This window comes from Eumetopias jubatus, unplaced genomic scaffold (assembly GCF_037043125.1).
Source record: "Eumetopias jubatus isolate StellerSeaLion01/CBP00866 unplaced genomic scaffold, mEumJub1_p1.0 scaffold_9, whole genome shotgun sequence".
Classification (NCBI taxonomy): domain Eukaryota; kingdom Metazoa; phylum Chordata; class Mammalia; order Carnivora; family Otariidae; genus Eumetopias; species Eumetopias jubatus.
The window spans coordinates 138,412,251-138,429,115 of record NW_028274815.1 but is presented as its reverse complement, the minus strand read 5'-3'; positions in this window follow the sequence as shown (position 1 = coordinate 138,429,115).

The window sequence follows — 16,865 nt, the reverse complement described above, 5'->3', positions numbered from 1 at the left end:
ATGGGGAGCATGGGGACTATGGGTAGTATGGTAGTACGGGAGCATGGGGAGTATGGGTAGCTTGGGGAGTATGGGAGTTTGGAGAATATAGGTAGTGTGGGGGTTTGGGAGCATGGGAAGTATGGTAGCAGGAGAGCATGGGGAGTATGGTAGCATGGGACCATAGGGAGTACAGTAGCATGAGAGCATGGGAATTATGGTAGCATGGGAGCATGGGGAGTATGGTACCATGGGGGCATAGGGAGTACGGTAGCATGGGAGCATGGGAATTATGGTAGCATGGGAGCATGGGGAGTACGGTAGCATGGGAGCATGGGGAGTACGGTAGCATGGGAGCATGGGAATTATGGTAGCATGGGGGCATGGGGAGTACGGTAGCATGGGGGCATGGGGAGTACGGTAGCATGGGGGCATGGGGAGTACGGTAGCATGGGAGCATGGGGAGTACGGTAGCATGGGAGCATGGGAATTATGGTAGCATGGGGGCATGGGGAGTACGGTAGCATGGGGGCATGGGGAGTACGGTAGCATGGGAGCATAGGAGCATGGGAGTATCACATAAAATTAATATCCATGAGTCCATACTGGTGTACATACATGTTGAGTAAATAAGTGGGAGAGTGTAGAAAAATTTTTGTGCAGAATAATTCTCAAAATTTGCTCAGAAAGATCTCCTCAAGGAAATGGGGCTTATCTCCCGACTCCTCTTGTGTGGAAGTGCAGTGTGGAAGGGGACACGGTGGCTGCTATGGAGAAGCCGGCAAGTGTGACCCTCAGCCAGCTTACCAAGTCAACATCAATGGCGGTAAGTCCGATGCTCCCCACATATATGATGTGATGAGAGGTACATGTTCCGTCTGTGGGCTTCCTTTCCAAAATCATCAGCCTCAGCCGAGCCATGAAGAAACATCAGACAGACCCCATTTGAGGGACATTTCACAAAACCTCTAACTGGTGCTCCTCCAAACCTTGAAAGTCATCAAAAGCAAGGAGACCTCTCACAGCCAAGAGGCACCAAAGGCAAGCGGTCACTACATGCAGTGTGGTGTCCCAGACCCGATCCTGGAGCGGAAGAAACACGTTGGGTCACAACACAAAGACAATCTGAGTCCAGGATGGGCTTTAGGTACTAAGGATGCGTTGGTGCTGGTGGAGGGCCCCATACTGTTTGGACGTGAGATGTTAATGACAGTGATGGGGGGCTTACGGGATTTCTATGTACCAGGCTCAGTATGTCCATAAACCTAAAACTGTTTTAAAATCAAACGCTTCTTTAAAAAATCACAATGTGAGCTGAGCTATGATATTGTACACCAGAAACAAATATAAAACTGTATATTAGTTATACTTTAATAAAAAAAGAATCAAGGAAATTTGTTGTAAAAATTTCAATTCATTCCAAACTTAACATACGGGTTTTTCTATAAAATCCAGATTCATAAACTAATTTAAAAATAAACAGCCGTGATTCTTTAAGGCACATCTCCAGTAAAAACAAAAACTCAAAAACAAAAAAACCACAATGTGAAAGGTTTGGGATGACTTCCTTAGATTATCTTCGTAGAGACACACGCAAATGTAATGTGTGCCTTTTATTTTGAGATCATGCCCGTGTGGCCAGCCGGCAGAGCTGGGAGGACCACCTTGATGGGCTGTCAGGATCATTCTTGGCTGCCTCCCTTCCCGAAGGTTTTCATTGTGATGATCTCTACATGACAGAGGACAAGACGGAGGCTTGCAAAGGCCAAGTGCCAAGTTCAAGGCCACCCTCACACCCCGAGGAAACAGATCAATTCTGCTTGCACTATCAGCAATGTGATCATTCGGATGAAAATAATTACTCTTTAATGAAGATGCTGAAGAAAGAATTACTTAAAGCGGAAATGAAAATGCTTCCTGCTCTTCGAATGAGTTCTTGCCTTTGCGGTGAAGTGGGATCTCTGCCTCCCCCGCCCACCCCTAACACAGCAGGTAAGACTGGAAACTTGTTCCGGGTTGCATGGCGGCAAGTCCATTATGAAGCACGTTGAAACCACTTGCACGGCTGTGTGGAATTGTGCATTGTTCCTCACGCCCCGTCGTACTGAGCAAATAAAAACTAGACTAAATACCTGGGCGTGAGAGTTTGGGACAATTACAGAAATTGCTGTGTATGAGGTCATCACAACTGGGTCCATGGGAGATGGCTCCTTGAAGCCACGCACCCCAGCGAATCGCCGTGCTTCGTAGTGGTGACCACTCTTCAGTGCCGCTGTGGCTGGTGGCTGTGGGGGAACAGGCGAGAGCACCCCTGCCACTCTCCGCGCTGACCCCAGCATGGAAACCAGCAGCCTGTCTCACTGCTCTCTCAGCCCAGAGACATCTTGTGGTGTCTGCAGCTTCGCCCACTGAGAAATGAGCCACAGACTTGATATTATCTGACTTTCCGCAAAGCAAATTTGCAGTTCCAAGTGCTGTGGGGGATTTTAATGTCCAATGACCTATGGTGGATGTGACTCAACCCGGGATAAGTTTTGGAATGTTAACTTAGGTTCCCCCCAGAGATGGTTTATTAATACATGCTCTAGTCTATGGGATCAGGATTATAAATCAGACTCTATTTAACTCGGTTTAAATTGTGCTACTGTGTCTGATCCTATCTTGGTACGGTTTCTAAATCTGCCGAGAAAGTTCTTGAAAAATATATAGAAAATGAAGTTTCTATGGCAATGCAATTTGTTTTACCCCTAGAAATCTACAAAAGAAGAGCCCATCCTGACCAGCCTGTCGGCGCACATCCCCCTCCCGCATGGAGCTTTGACTCAGCTTGGCGCCGTGAGGTGTGTGGGCAGCTCAGCCAGCCTGGGATGGAGTCTAGGTGGTACTTGGTGGAGAGAACAGACGTGGTGCTTATTTTCCAAAACATATGACGACTCACCCCAGAGTCATACAGAGCTACAAATTCCCATTATTTATATTCCACTAATCCCCTGGGCACCCCCTCCCACGATACCATGTTACCTGATGTTGGAGAAGCACCAAAAATGTGTGTGTAGTCTCAGTCGATTAAAATTAGGTAATTCTAAGGCTTCAGGCTTGACCCTGACCCTCTATCTCACACTCAGGACCCCAAAAGGAGACTGTGGCCAAATCTGTATGAACCCACTTCCAAATCTTAAGATCCAGCACTGTCCTTGGAGTGGGGTGAAAATGCCAAAGGGAGGGAGATGGTGCCATTTATTTATTAAATCCTGTTGATATTCGAGATTTCAGGGGGAGAGTTTTGCGATGGGACAGTGGGGTCCAGACCTTCCAGAACAAAACAAAGTTTCAGGTCTGAGGGTGCAAAATGATAGATTCCCCCAGACAGGGCTATCTGCTGCGATCAGCTTTAGTGGAGGGAGAAGTAGAGCTCGGAGTTTTACCTTCTGCCCGCCTGTTTCTCCTCTAGGTGTCACATAAATTAGCCGCTGGAACGTGCTCCTGTCCCCGGGAACCATTTGTCTTCAGCTGTTTGTCCTGACTCGGGTGGGGTGAGTGTCCCCTCTGCCTGACAACTCCCAGATGCGGCTGGGTGTGCTCAGCTGAAGCCCGTGGACAAGCAGAGCTCAGAGGTCCTACACAATCTCCAGTTGTCGGTGCCCTGCCCTCCACTGATGGGGAAACCCGCTTTGGGGGAGTTGCTCTTTGGCAAAATGACCTCTGTTCCTTCCTGGCTCACGGGACAGACCCTCAGGAGCTGCAGAGGGTTGGATCCATGGAGATACCTAATCTCAACCTGGTGAATCACACTCCTACCCTTCAGAAGGCTGGAAGGTGGAGTGGGAGGTAAGGAGTTGTCTTTGAGCCTGGAAGGAAGTAATGGGGTAGTAGCCAGAACCAATGTCCAGGAGAAGAGAGAAGCTTCTGTGCAGAGAGAAGCAGGGATGGGGAAGGTCCTCCTGGCGCTGGTCTTGGCTTTCCAGAGGCCTTGCTCTGCTGTTTGGAGGCACCTGGGACTCATGAGGCATGCCAGGTCCTCAGAGTTGATCCTTCTTTATGCTCCTGCAACTGGCTCTGTTCTCCAAGGAGCTCCATACTCTGCCTCATAAAGAAACCGTCTCTGCTTTGGGGCTCAGAATCAGCAACCACCAAGCCCACAGCTAAAGAGTTGGGGGCCATCTCCCAAAGCAGTTTCACTGGCTGATGTCCTGCAAAGAGGCACAGATGAAGGCGGCATGAACCCATGGGGGGCCACGAGGGGCTTGGAGACCGCAGGGTTCCCCGGTGGCTCTTCCACTCAGCCAACTGTCTGCTCGGTCTTGGTTCAGGGTCTCGGAAGTAGGCGGGCTGCCAGGAAGCTGTGGTCAGACCGTGCTTCAAACAGGCAGAAATGTGACCCTGGAGTCACTGCCCTGCCTTCTGTGCCCTCCCTCGGTGCCACCGCGTCCACCACCAGCATGGCCATAACTCATGCCACGTGCTCTGCAGAGCTCACGCCCTCCATTCAGCAAACGTCCTCTCCCCAACAAATAGGTATTGAGTGCCCACTAGGATCGATGCCCAGTGTCCTCATTCACGCATCAGTGACACGGACATCACCTTAGCCGACAGTTCTGCGCCCTTACTAGCTGTTAGCCACTGTTCTAAGTCTTCATAAGAATCGACTCTTTCCATCCTCGAGAACGCTCTGTGGTGGTTACGTTTGCTGTCCTAGCTGCACTTGACAGGTGAGGAGACTAAGGGTCAGGGACACCAGTGAGTGGCCAGAGCCTGACAGCAAAAATCACAACAAAAGTGAGCATACAGAGTGGCCGGTTTTTAAAGCAACCCTTGAAACCCCAAGGAAATGTCCGTGGCAAAGTCCCCGATCTTGTCGTGGGCTTGCAATTGCCAGCCAGGCCCTCCAACCCCACCAAGCTCTGTCATCACTGAACAAAGTTCGGATCCAAAACACAAAGTAATCACCAAGCATCACACAGACGTTTGATTTGGGCGTAAACTACAGGATCAGCCAACCATGTCTTTGACCACGCTGGACAGATTATGTTGCCTTTCCCCTGGCAGCCTGAGCTGAAATTTGCCACTGAAGATTTAACAACTTCAATTCTCAAAAAAAAAAAAAAAAAAAAGAGAGAGAGAGAGAGAGAGAAAAAGAAGCGGAGAACACCCTCTTGCTCTGTATGGTTATTCTGGTGTTGGACGGCAGACAGAGGAGGAGAGAGCAGAAGCTGTTTCTAATCCTCAGTCTTATCAGGCCAATTAATACCATTAATCTGCTCCAAAAACAATCGCTCTTTCATTTACTCGCCCCTCCATCCACCAGGCATTTATCAAGGTTCTATGGCGGAGAAAGCAGGATTCCAGATTTTCTGAGGATAAATGATTCAAGATTGCATTGAAATCCTGTTCTCGAGAAGGTGACTATTCAGTGGGGAGGAAAAAGCATCTGCCTGAACATACGTGCACAAGGGGGGCGGGGCTGTGCCTAAGACGTGGAGAGAAGCACTTGTGGATGCGGGACGCGCCTTGCCGGGGCACAGGGGCAGACAGGAGTGGTGTAGTTGAACACAGGGGCAGCTGTAAATAAAGGGTATTTCCATTTCTGTGGGATGAAAACCACGTGAAAGCAGGTTTGATTAGTTCCTAGAAACCTCATCAGGCTAAGGAGGTTATATTTAATTCAGCAGCTTTAAAAGTTTTCTGATTTTTGTGTGTGTGTGACAAGAACCTGAGTGTTTCTTTAAATTAATGTATTATATAATTATTTAGTAACTTCATATAGTAAAATGAACTAAGAACACTGGCCAGCCAGAAGTCTTTTCTATAGACTAGAAGGGCTGGCCCATACTTTTGTTGCATTGCAGTTGCTTAAGCAAAGGAGGTTCACTGATTGATCAATTTGATAGTGAATGCTAAAACCAGAGGCTACTTCAGGCATGGCTGGATCCAGAAGTTCAATACTGTCAGGCATTGGTCTCTCCCTGTCTTGGTCGCTTCCTTCTCTGTTGGCTTCATTCTCCAGTAGACTGTTTTCAAATGGAAGCAGAGATGGGCCCTGGCTGCTCTGATTTTTTTCAGCTTAGCACTGATGGTGCTGGAAGTGGAGACGTTTCCCTTCCCAGGGTCCATATCAGTCTCCCAACCAGACCTGAGCTTGTTAACAGGACCAACCCTGGTTATCGTGTGTCCATCCCTGGACCAGTCAGTGTGTCTGACAGGGGAGGGTGGCTCTGACTGGTTGCTGTGGGGGCTGTGTTGACCCTCATGGTGGAAGAGGCAGGGCCTCAGAGGAATTCCATGAAGCCAGCAAGAGACATTCGCCTAGCAGAGCAATTAGAGGCTTCCCGCTCTTTGAGGCTAATTTCTCCATTTTCCACATTCCTGTAGCACTTTGTGAAATCCCAGCTTTGCCACATATCCGATTTCATGACAGTTAATTTTGTGCCCATGTGTTTGCCCAGCCAGACCGTGATGTCCTTGAGGGCAGCACGTTTCCTTGCTGATCTTAGGTCTTTAATGAGCCAAATGCCTGCATCACTTTAGATAAAATCACATTCTTATTGAAATCTAGGAGGGCTTAGGGGCAGGAGCCCTGGAATAAAGTATAAAAGGAAGGGTACACATGAAGCAGATTGTGTGTTCTAGAAAATTGTGGCCTGAGAATCTAACATTTGAAGAGGTCCCGCAAGGCATAAAGAACAACCCTTGTAGAAAGCTGGGGCGAGCATTATGAAGGCGAGAACTGGAAATCTTAGCAAGAAGCTGCAGAGTACCAAAACGTCTATTTCTGACTGGCACCCACACAGAGAAGATGAAGGCTTCCAGGGATTTCTGGCAAATGCCGCATCAGCTCTCTGCCTCTCCCCTGGGGAATGGCCCAAGGCAAAGCCTTCCCTGGGGGCCGCTCCTGTGAGTCCTGCTGCAGATGCTCCCGGGCACGGGGAGATGGGGGCTCTCACAGCACTGGCCCCATCTCATTAGAGAAGAGCGCGTATCTACATGTGCCAAACAGGGGCGGACTCACCCCCATGGGGTCGTCTCAGGTTTCTTTTAGCTCTATCGAAACCCATGGGCAGAATACGACTTCCAAGTCTTTACTGCCATCTCAGCAACAGATCTATGTTTTAATGAACATTTTAATCTTAGGACAGTTTTAAATTTACAAAAAAAATTATGACGACCGTGCAGAGAGTTCCCGTACACTTGAAGCAGCTTCCTGCATCATGAACATCCTGTGTGATATACAGTCCACTTGTCACAATCAATAATCAATACTGACAGATGATTAATTAAAGTCCATACTTTCTCAGATTTCCTTAGTTCTTACTCAATGTTCTGTTTCCTCTCCCAGGACATGTTACTTGTAGATGTTATGTTTATCAGCCTGAGATGTTATAACAGAATGCCACCAGGTGGGCCCTTGAGCAACAGACGTTTACGCTCACGGTTCTGGAGCTGGAGGTCCAAAGTTGGGGGTCCAGCAGGGTTGGTTTCTGGTGAAGTTTCTCTTCCCGGTTTGCAGATGGCAGCCTTCTCGCTACATGCTCACCTGTCAGAGAGAGAAAGAGAGCAAGCTGTCTGGGGTCAGGGCCCCCCACTTCCGATCTCATTTAAACTTAATTACTTCCATGAAGGCCTGGTCTCCAACCCAGGCACCCTGGACGCTGGGCTCCAATGTGCGGCTCTGGCAGGAACTGGATTCAAGCCATAGCAGATGTCCTATCTCCTGAGGCTCTTCCTTGCCATAGGAATGCCGTGGTCTTTCTTTGGTTTTGGTGACCTTGACAGTTTTGGGGAGCACGGGCCCAGTTATTTATAGACTGTCCCTCAGTTGGGATTTGTCTGACATTTTCGTCATGATTAGACTGGTGTCATGGATTAGGGGCGGAAGATCGCATAGGTGAAGTGCAATTGCGTGTCATTTTGTGTTAATCTGTCAAGGGTATACTATCAACATGACTTGTTGGTGATGACCTTGAGCACTGACTGAGGTCGTGTGTGTTAGGTTTCTGCATAGTAAGGTTATGCTTTTCCTTCTGTATATTCTGCGCTCTCTGGAAGGAAGAAGTCTTTTTATTTTTTTAAAGATTTTATTTATTTATTTGAGAGAGGGAGGGAGAGGGAGAAGCAGGCTCAGCCCGATGTGGGACTTGATCCCAGGACCCTGAGATCATGACCTGAGCCGAAGGCAGACGCTTCACCGACGGAGCGACCCAGGCGCCCCCCCTTCAATCTTTTTATTGGAGAATGGTATTAGAAACAAGATCCTAGTACTAGGCTTGTTCATTGCTACTGGGTATTACTGCTTCTGGGCCTTCTCACTTGGTGGACCAAGTGTGTATGCTAATCCTGTGTACACACATATCTGCAACTATTTTTGTATGGAACCATTTTTTTAAAAGATTTTATGTATGTATGTATGTATGTATGTATTTATTTATTTTGGAGAGAGAGTGCATGAGCAGGGGGAGGGGCACAGGGAGAAGGAGAGAATCTCGGGCAGACTCCACACTGAGCATGGAGCCCAACACAGGGCTTGATCTCATGACCGTGAGCTCATGATCTGAGCCGAAATCAAGAGTCAGATGCTTGAACGACTGAGCCACCCAGGTGCCTCTGTATAGAATCATTTTTATTCATATTATCCTAAACATGAGTTTATACTGGTATCTCCAGCTCGAGTCCATCACCATGTGGATCATGTTACACACCTCTCCTTGCTTTTCCGTAATCTGCTCCAACCCTGAGGAACCTGGTTCCACCATCTGCCATCCATTTACTTAATGGTTCACCTCCAGTATCCATGTAGAGCTGCACCAGAATTATGATTTTGAGGGGAAACAATTCAACCCCTCCCAGGCAGCATCCTTGGCAGTCACTGGTGAGGGAGACATTTAGATATGGATCTGGAAAGGACAAGCTACATAATTTACAGAGCTTGCTGCAAGATGAAAATGGGAGCCCTTATCTAAAACCCACCAAGAATTTCAAGAGATTGGGCCACCTGGGTGACTCAGTCATTGGGCGTCTGTCATTGGCTCGGGTCCTGGGATCGAGCCCAGGATCAGTCTCCCTGCTGCCTCTCTCCCTGCTTGTGTTCCCTCTCTCACTGTCTCTCTCTCTCTCTCTGTGTCCAAAAAAAGTTAAAATAAAATTAAAAAAAAAAAGAATTTAAAGAGATTGACAACAAAGAGTTAGATCAAACCCAGGGTGCAGTGGGACTGCCCAGGCTTCACAGCCATGATCCAGCCGGGTCTAGAGAAGTAGGGAGATGAACTCTATAAAGAAAAACCCTGTGGTAGGAGGAAGAGTTGAGGACAAATTCCAAATATACCATCTATTCCATATCACTTAACTTCTCCTTAACATTCTTGCAAACACAGCAACAGAGGGTGTCTGCAAAGGCCCTGTATGCAGTTCTAAGTGCGAGTTGGGTGTTTATGCAGACGTATTTGCTGTATCCTTCTTCACACTCTTGCTGTGTCTTCAGCGCTTGATGATGTGTTCACAAGGACGTCTAACTCCGTGTGGCCCTCACTCCCTTTCTCACGCTCTGTCTCTCTGGGCGACGACCACCCCCTGGTGAAGCCCCTCGCTGTGGACACATATGTGATCCCTGTCCTTGTGGACTCTCCGTTTCCCATCGTTGGCCCTGGAAGTTTCCCACTTGGAAGCATGTGTGGGTCTTGCTTCTCTTTCATCTCAGCTGTGTGCTTTCCCAGATATTGTAGCATAAACAGATTTTGTTTACCTCTTTCTCTGAGCAGAGATTGTCCCACCCAGGGGACTCCTTTCCTCCAGGGCTTGGGGGGACTTGTGGCTCCATTGTTTGGTGGGGGAGACTGTCGGCACTCGGGCAGATTACTTCCTCGCTCAGGAACTTGGGTAAGTAACACAGAAAGAGATGGGCATTCTTGGAGTTGAACCTCAACGCCAAGAACAAAGCAAAGCTAGTTCCCAGAAACTGACCCTGCGGAGTGTGTGTGGTGCTCTCCGTTCCTGAGAGGCAGGGCACACTCTTCTTCACAGCCAGGAGTTCATTAGCGTCAAGCCCCCAGCAACTGTCAGTAGGTGGTAATGAGGAAAATTGGAGCAGCCTTTGGGTTATGTATGGTGTTTAAATTAATTCCATCACACATCGATGCATGCAAGCGGACTCTTCTCTAATTGATAATTGTACACCAATTAACTTACTTCTGAGGGTCATTCTTGAATTCTAACCATGTTCCTGTCACATCCCTGGAGATGAGAATTCATTGCAGATTTGCTACATCCTGCTCTGTCTCTCCCGGGAGTCTCGCACGGTCATCCTACAGGGAGCTTCAGCACCAGTGAAATGCTGGTGTCCCAGACATGTGTCCATCCTGTCCAGAGTCCCCGTGGGTACATGTGGTTGTTCTTGGGCTTCCCGTGGTCATTACCATGCCCAAAGCTGAACGTATTGTCTTCCCAAGCACCTTCATCCTGCCCTCTCCAAATCAGTAGACGGCCACTCCTCCAAGAACTAACCAGTCAGAAACACCCTTATTCCATCCGTCCAAGCTGTACCGTCTGTCAGTCACCACGTGCTGGGAACTCTGGCTCCTTCTGGGTCTTCCACGGGCCACTCTGACATCCACCGTCCCTCCCTTTGCCAGATCCTCACCATTTCTCCTTGATGGAATGTTGTAATCTCCCCACTGCATTGTCTGCCTCCATGTTCTCTCCCCAGCAACACTTTCCATGCACCGTGGCCAGGAAGACTACAGAAATGTCATCTCATGCCCTGGTGTAGCTGCCTCCAGGCAGGATGTTAGTTTCTCACGAAGTTAAACATGCATTTCCCAAATGGTCAAGGCTTTCCACTCCTGGGTCCTCACCCAACAGAAATAAAAACACGTGTCCACACAAAGACTTGTATACACATGTGCCTAGCAACCTTATTCACTGTTGCCCCCAAATAGGAGAAATCCATCTATCCACAAATGAGAGAATGGATGAAAAGCCATGGCATGACCTCATGTGGATCTTGCTCAGCAATGGAAAGAAATGAATGGCCACCATGATATGACGCATCTGAATTACTACACTGAGGGAAAGCAGCTTGCTGCAGAAGTGTGCATAAATTCCATGTTTGAAGTTCTAGAAAAAAACAGATCTGATCTGAAGAGACAGAAGCAGATCAGTGGTTGCCTGGATGGCAAAGGGCTAAGACCAGACGAATGGGACACAAGGGGACTTCTGGGGGCAACGGAAATGTCTTGTGTACTGATTGTAGGGGTGGCTACATGGGTGTACCCATGTGTCAGAACTTAGTGAAATGAGCAATTAAAATGGGTGATTTTATTGTATTCCTCTTAGACTAGAACCAGACTCTTTAACATATCTGCACAGCACCAGGACCCTGTCTCTGCCCTGATATCCAGGTACTTCCCTTGCATCTTGTCCCTGCAAGGGCAGAGAGTCCCAGACCACGCACGTCAGCTTTCTATCTTGGTGTTTGCACAGACTTTCCCATGCCTGGAACTGTTTGCCGTGTGCTTTCTCTTCGGCTGTCTCCTATCTGTCCTCAGGCCTCTGCCAGTCCTCACCTCCGGGGAAGCTGCTTTTCAAGGGAGCCGCCACGACTGAGCCAGGAGGTTCTACACCACCAATCCCGCCATCACTTTGGGCACAGGGTTCCAAATCCTTGCCTGATGGACGCAGAGCCTTAACAGCATGACTGTGTCCTTCTGCGGTTGTGTCCCCAGAGCCTGGCACAGAGCATATGACCCAAAGTACTGGCCAGAGGTTATTTGTCCAGTAAACGTGTTTGTTCAGAGAATGCAGTGTCTATGAGTCTGTCAGCCATGGGATGAGCTGTGCTTAAATTCCATGGCTTCAGCCCTGCCCCAGGCTCCCAGCCACCATCCATGGCCTGATGAGTGTTATTCTGAAGGTTTGTGCTGGGCTTCCTCACCTGGGGTACCGTGGGCTGCTCCCCAGTCTCCAAGAACGCATCTCAAATACCATCTGTGAAAACCCTACTGGTTTGTTGTCAGGTTAATCTCCTCATGTGGAACCAACAGGTTGACTGGCCTTGGGATGTCAAGGGCCACCAACTCCCAGGTGAGGGTCCCCAGCAAGACTCCGTCTGTCCATTGAGCAAGGTTCTGCCAGCCCGGCTACTGAGGGGCTGAGAGAGCACAGACAGAGGCTTTCTGGGAGTGAGATCAGATATCTCTCCGTCTGGGAAACTCTGTGCAGGAAGCATGCAGGACAGCCCACACATACCTGCTCACAGAGCTGGGGAGGGTCAGGGGCTGATGGTCAAGCCTGTGGGCAGGATGCTTCCCAGGGGGCAAGGGAGTGGGGCGTCTCCTCTCATGTGCCAACGATGTCTGGGTTCTCAAGACAGGATGGGGCTGTTCTTTAATCTGAATTTCTTTAATGTGACCCCTAGTACAAAGTGTTTAAATTTTTCATGAGGAAAGACATAAAAAATTTAAATTTCAACTATTTGGCGTGACCTGCTGGTAAACAAACACCTGCACCTACCAGCCCCCACTCAGGGGGTCCCTCACCCCGATGTCCTGGGGTCAGCTTGCCAGCAATCTCAGCTCCAATTAGGGCTGAAGCGGCTTTTGGGGGAAGACTTGGGAAGCCGTGGAGTTTGTTTTGAGAGGCAGGTGTCAGGGCTTGTCGGAGTCCTGAATGCTCACTTTGGGTTGTATTAGCTTGAATTTTTTATGTTTGCCCTCATGAAAAATTAAACCAGAACGTTCTTACCCTTTAGCAATGCTCTTTATCATCAGGATTGATAAAGAAAGTGGGTTCCAAGGAGCCAAGAAGCACTTATAATGTGCTCACGATGAGTGAGACGCTGAAGGCAAGAGGAAACTGGCTCCCTTGTGTGCTCCCGCCAAGAATGGAGGACGGATGTGGACGCCAGGACTGGCGGCGTGGGGTAGGGACTGTCCAGTGATGGACAAAAGCCACGGGAGTGATTCAATCTGCAACCCTCGGCATTCTTTGAACAACAGGGCAAGGAAGGTCAAGGTTCTTTCCCAACGTGGGGCTTCTTCCCCAACGTGGGGCTTCTTCATGGCATCTGTATGATGATGCCAAGTCAGCACGGGCTGTCTCCTACCACAGCACCATCATGGGGTGGCGAGTTCCCTTTTGGGGGCAAAAGACCCCACTGCGGTAGAGAGAGGAATGGCTCCCCAAAGATTTCCACATCCTAACCCTCTGAACCTGGGCCTATGTCTCTTCACACGGACAAGGGAATTTGCAGGTGTGATTAAAGTAAACATTTTAAGATGGGGGATTATCCCGGGTTATCCATGTGGGTCCTTGAAAGGGAGGCATGAGGGTCAGAGGCAGAGTGATGCAGCATGAGAGAGACTTGGCAGGCCATTGCTGGCTTTGAGATGGAAGGGGACCATTATCCAAGAAATGTGGGCAGCCTGCAGAAACTGGCAGAGACAAAAAAAAAGGGGATTCTTCCTACAGCCTCCACGTGCCAGTCAGGGATCTCCCGAGAAACAGAACCCAACAGGAGACATAGAGATAGCAATATATATCAGTATATACATCAATAATCAATATATTGACATATACACACACACATTTATAAGCAATACATATAATAAATGGATACCATAAATATATACTCTATATAGGATTTATTACCGGAATGGGTTCATGTGATTATGGAAGCCGGGAAGCGTGCACGATGGAGACCCAGCAGAGCCAGGGGTTGAACAGCCTGAGTCCAGAGGCCCCGAGAATTCATAGGCTGATGGGGTAAGTCCCGAGGTGAGTCCAAAAGCCTGAGAACCAGGAGCTCTGAAGTGTGAAGGCAGGGGGATGGGCCAGTGACAGAAGAGAGAGCAGACCCGCCCTTCCTCCACCCTTCCTGTCTCTTCAGGCCCTCAGGGGATTGCTTCTTGACCTTCGCAGGGGTGAGGGCCTCTTCCTGGCTGAGTCACATCCTAGTCTCTGTCAGAAACACCTTCCCAGGCCCAGCAGCCAGACCTAACATTTCACCAGCCACCCCGGCCTCCCTTGCTCCAGCCAAGTTGACACAAAATGGACGACCACGCTCCAGAAGGAAGGCAACCCAGCCAACACTTTTATTTTCAGTGCCGTGGGACCCAGTTCAGACTTTCGAATCTTTGGGTAGTGGATTCGTGTAATTTAAAGCCACTGAGTTTGAGGTGATTTGTGATAGTAGCCCTAGGGCGCGGACACGTGGAACGTGGGAAGCATTCCTCACACGTGTGATCTGCAGCTGCTCAGCGTGCAGGGCAGGGGCTTGACCCAAGTTCTCCCCGTTCAGGGGTGCATAGTGCTGGGCACATCAGCTCCTGCCATCGAGATGCAGATGAGAACAGGCCCCAAATGTCATCAATGAGATAGTATGTTGGAGGACATTCATTGGGCAAAATTAAGCATAGTTACCACTTTCTCCATAAATATTTGCAGAATGCAAGTATGAATCCCAGGAAACGCTTACACGTACCAAATCTGTGTCACATAACAACTCCGAAGGACAAGAGTCCCCCGACACGTGCGTGGTGACTGAAGCTCAGGGAGTTAGATGAGCCGCTCGGGTTAAGAGAGCAGCTAAGACAGCTGCTGGGCATGCCCATGCCAAGCAATGGTCTTTCCACCATGAAAACTGTGTCCTACCCCCTTGCTCATGGACAATCCACAGTGTCTACTTTGTTACTGCATCAGAGTTGTCATTCCTGAATCTGTAAAATAAGTGTAATCGTGGTGCCTCCCTCCCAGGACCGGTGAGGCGTTGTTGCTGAGACGTTGTATGGAAGACACTTAGACTTGTCCCATGCAGGGAAGGCGCCCGCTGCATCTCGATGCTCCTCTCTGTCGGTTCCCTGGGCCAGAGATCACGACACATCGGCTTCTTTCTTTCCCACTGACCCAGACTGGTACACAGCAGGATTCCATATGCATTAAAACAAACAAACAAACAAACAAAAACCACATACCATTATAATGAATTCCAATGTCTATCCTCCAGTTAGAATTAATACAGAAGAGACGAGAATGGAACAGAACAATGGAGGCAGTACAGAGAGTGAAGGTTGAGGAGGTCTAGAAACCTTCCTAGAGAATGTGAGCTCCTTCCTAGAAAAGCCACCTCCATAGGGACATATGGGCCCCCAGGGAGACGTGGGCTTCTCCCTGAGGCGTCCGGATGATATTGTGAAGATGAGGTGTTTGAACATGAATGACGGCATTAGGTTGGATCTGACGATGTCGATCTTAAAGCATTGAAGCATGCTGTCACTAACACAGCTCAGGTTGGAAGGAGGTCTGTGCTTTACCCAGAGTGATGGGGTCTCTGGGGCTTTGAGATGACATGATGGTTCGACACATCACCAACAGGGTAGTCTCATTGTTTAATGTGCAGGAAAGAAGAAGCTGAAAGTAGGAGAAAACACAAGGAAAGGAGAGTTGGCAGAAGTTCGTTAATTCCAAGGCTGGCAACCTGAAATTTGCGAGCATTAAGATGTGGGTCATAAAGAAGGTTCCTTCTCCCTTGTTAAAAATTGATCAGTAGATGAATTGTGAACAGGGATGGCTGTGGAAGGTATATGTTGACATCTGCAGGAGAACAAATTGCTTTCGAGGTTATTGTGGTCACCAACAGCCCGATCACAAGAGAACAAATAGGAATTCTATTTTGAGTTCCTCTCCTTAGCTGCTAGTTTCCTGACATATTTTCTCAAAAAGTATAAAATAACATATATGTACCAGCATTTTCAGATCTGCAGCTCTCACTAATTAACACTGATCTTCTAATGGAGTGAGCTATACTGAGTGCATGCGTTTCCTCAGAGGATTCTGTAGGGTTGTGTAGACGCGCCCGGGAGCGAGGGTCTGAGGAGTGTGATGGCAGCACGAGCATATGATGGAGGCAGAGGTGAACATCTGCTTCTACACGGCGGCAGGGAGGAGAACCAGGGGAAGGGAGGAACGTGTGAGGGTTGCCAGCGTGGTCTCGGGGGTCAGGCAGAGCGGATGGGGGTCTTGGCCGCATTGCTGAATCCAAGTGTGACCTGGTCATGCATCCTAACCCCAGTCATGGATTAAGTTCTGGAGAAGAAGACACTGAGATGGAGTTTGGTGTGTAGTGGAACAATTACAGAGTGTGTCCTTAGGATCCATCCTGTGTGGGGCAGGGGAGGAGAGGGAAAGGGGCGGGAGGAGGGGGAAGGGGAGGAGGGCAGAGGAGGAGAGGGACAGGGAGTTATGCTTGATGGGGTCCTAATCAGCAGCCCCCGCCGATGGCCGGGGAGCTAAAGCCCCCGTTACAGTGCCCTTCATGGAGCTAGATGGCCGGGCCTTTACACGTCTGCATCCATCAGTCATCAGACTGCAGTGTGTGGGGGAGGGGTTGGACCTCGGGCAAGGAAGCCCCCTGCCTCCGAGGCGGTCCCTGAAGGGCTCCTGGCCAAAGTTCCCTGCCCAGCAGCCCATTTTCTGTCGGAGAAGGGTGGTCTGGAGGGCTCACCCCATGCCCAGCCAGCCTGGTTTAGCTCCCATTTCTCATCTGATGCTATTTCTGCCTCTCTGGGGTCTTGTGGGGTCAAATGGGAGACTAGACAAAGTGCTGGGCCCAGCAGCTGCTGCAGACAGAATGTCCGGCATCTGGAGATGGGGCTTTTGGGAGGTCATGAAGGGAGAGCCCCCACAAATGGGATCAGCGCCCTTGTAAGAAGAGGCCAGAGACCTCAGTCTTTGTCTTTCTACCATTTGAGGATAAAAGGAGAATTCAACTGCCCGTAGCCTGCCCATGCTGGGGCCCTGAGCTCAGACCTCCAGCCTCCAGAACTGTGAGAATAAATGTCTGTTGTTTATTTATTTTTGAATCTTTTATTTACTTATCTGAGAGTGAGAGAGAGCGCATGAAT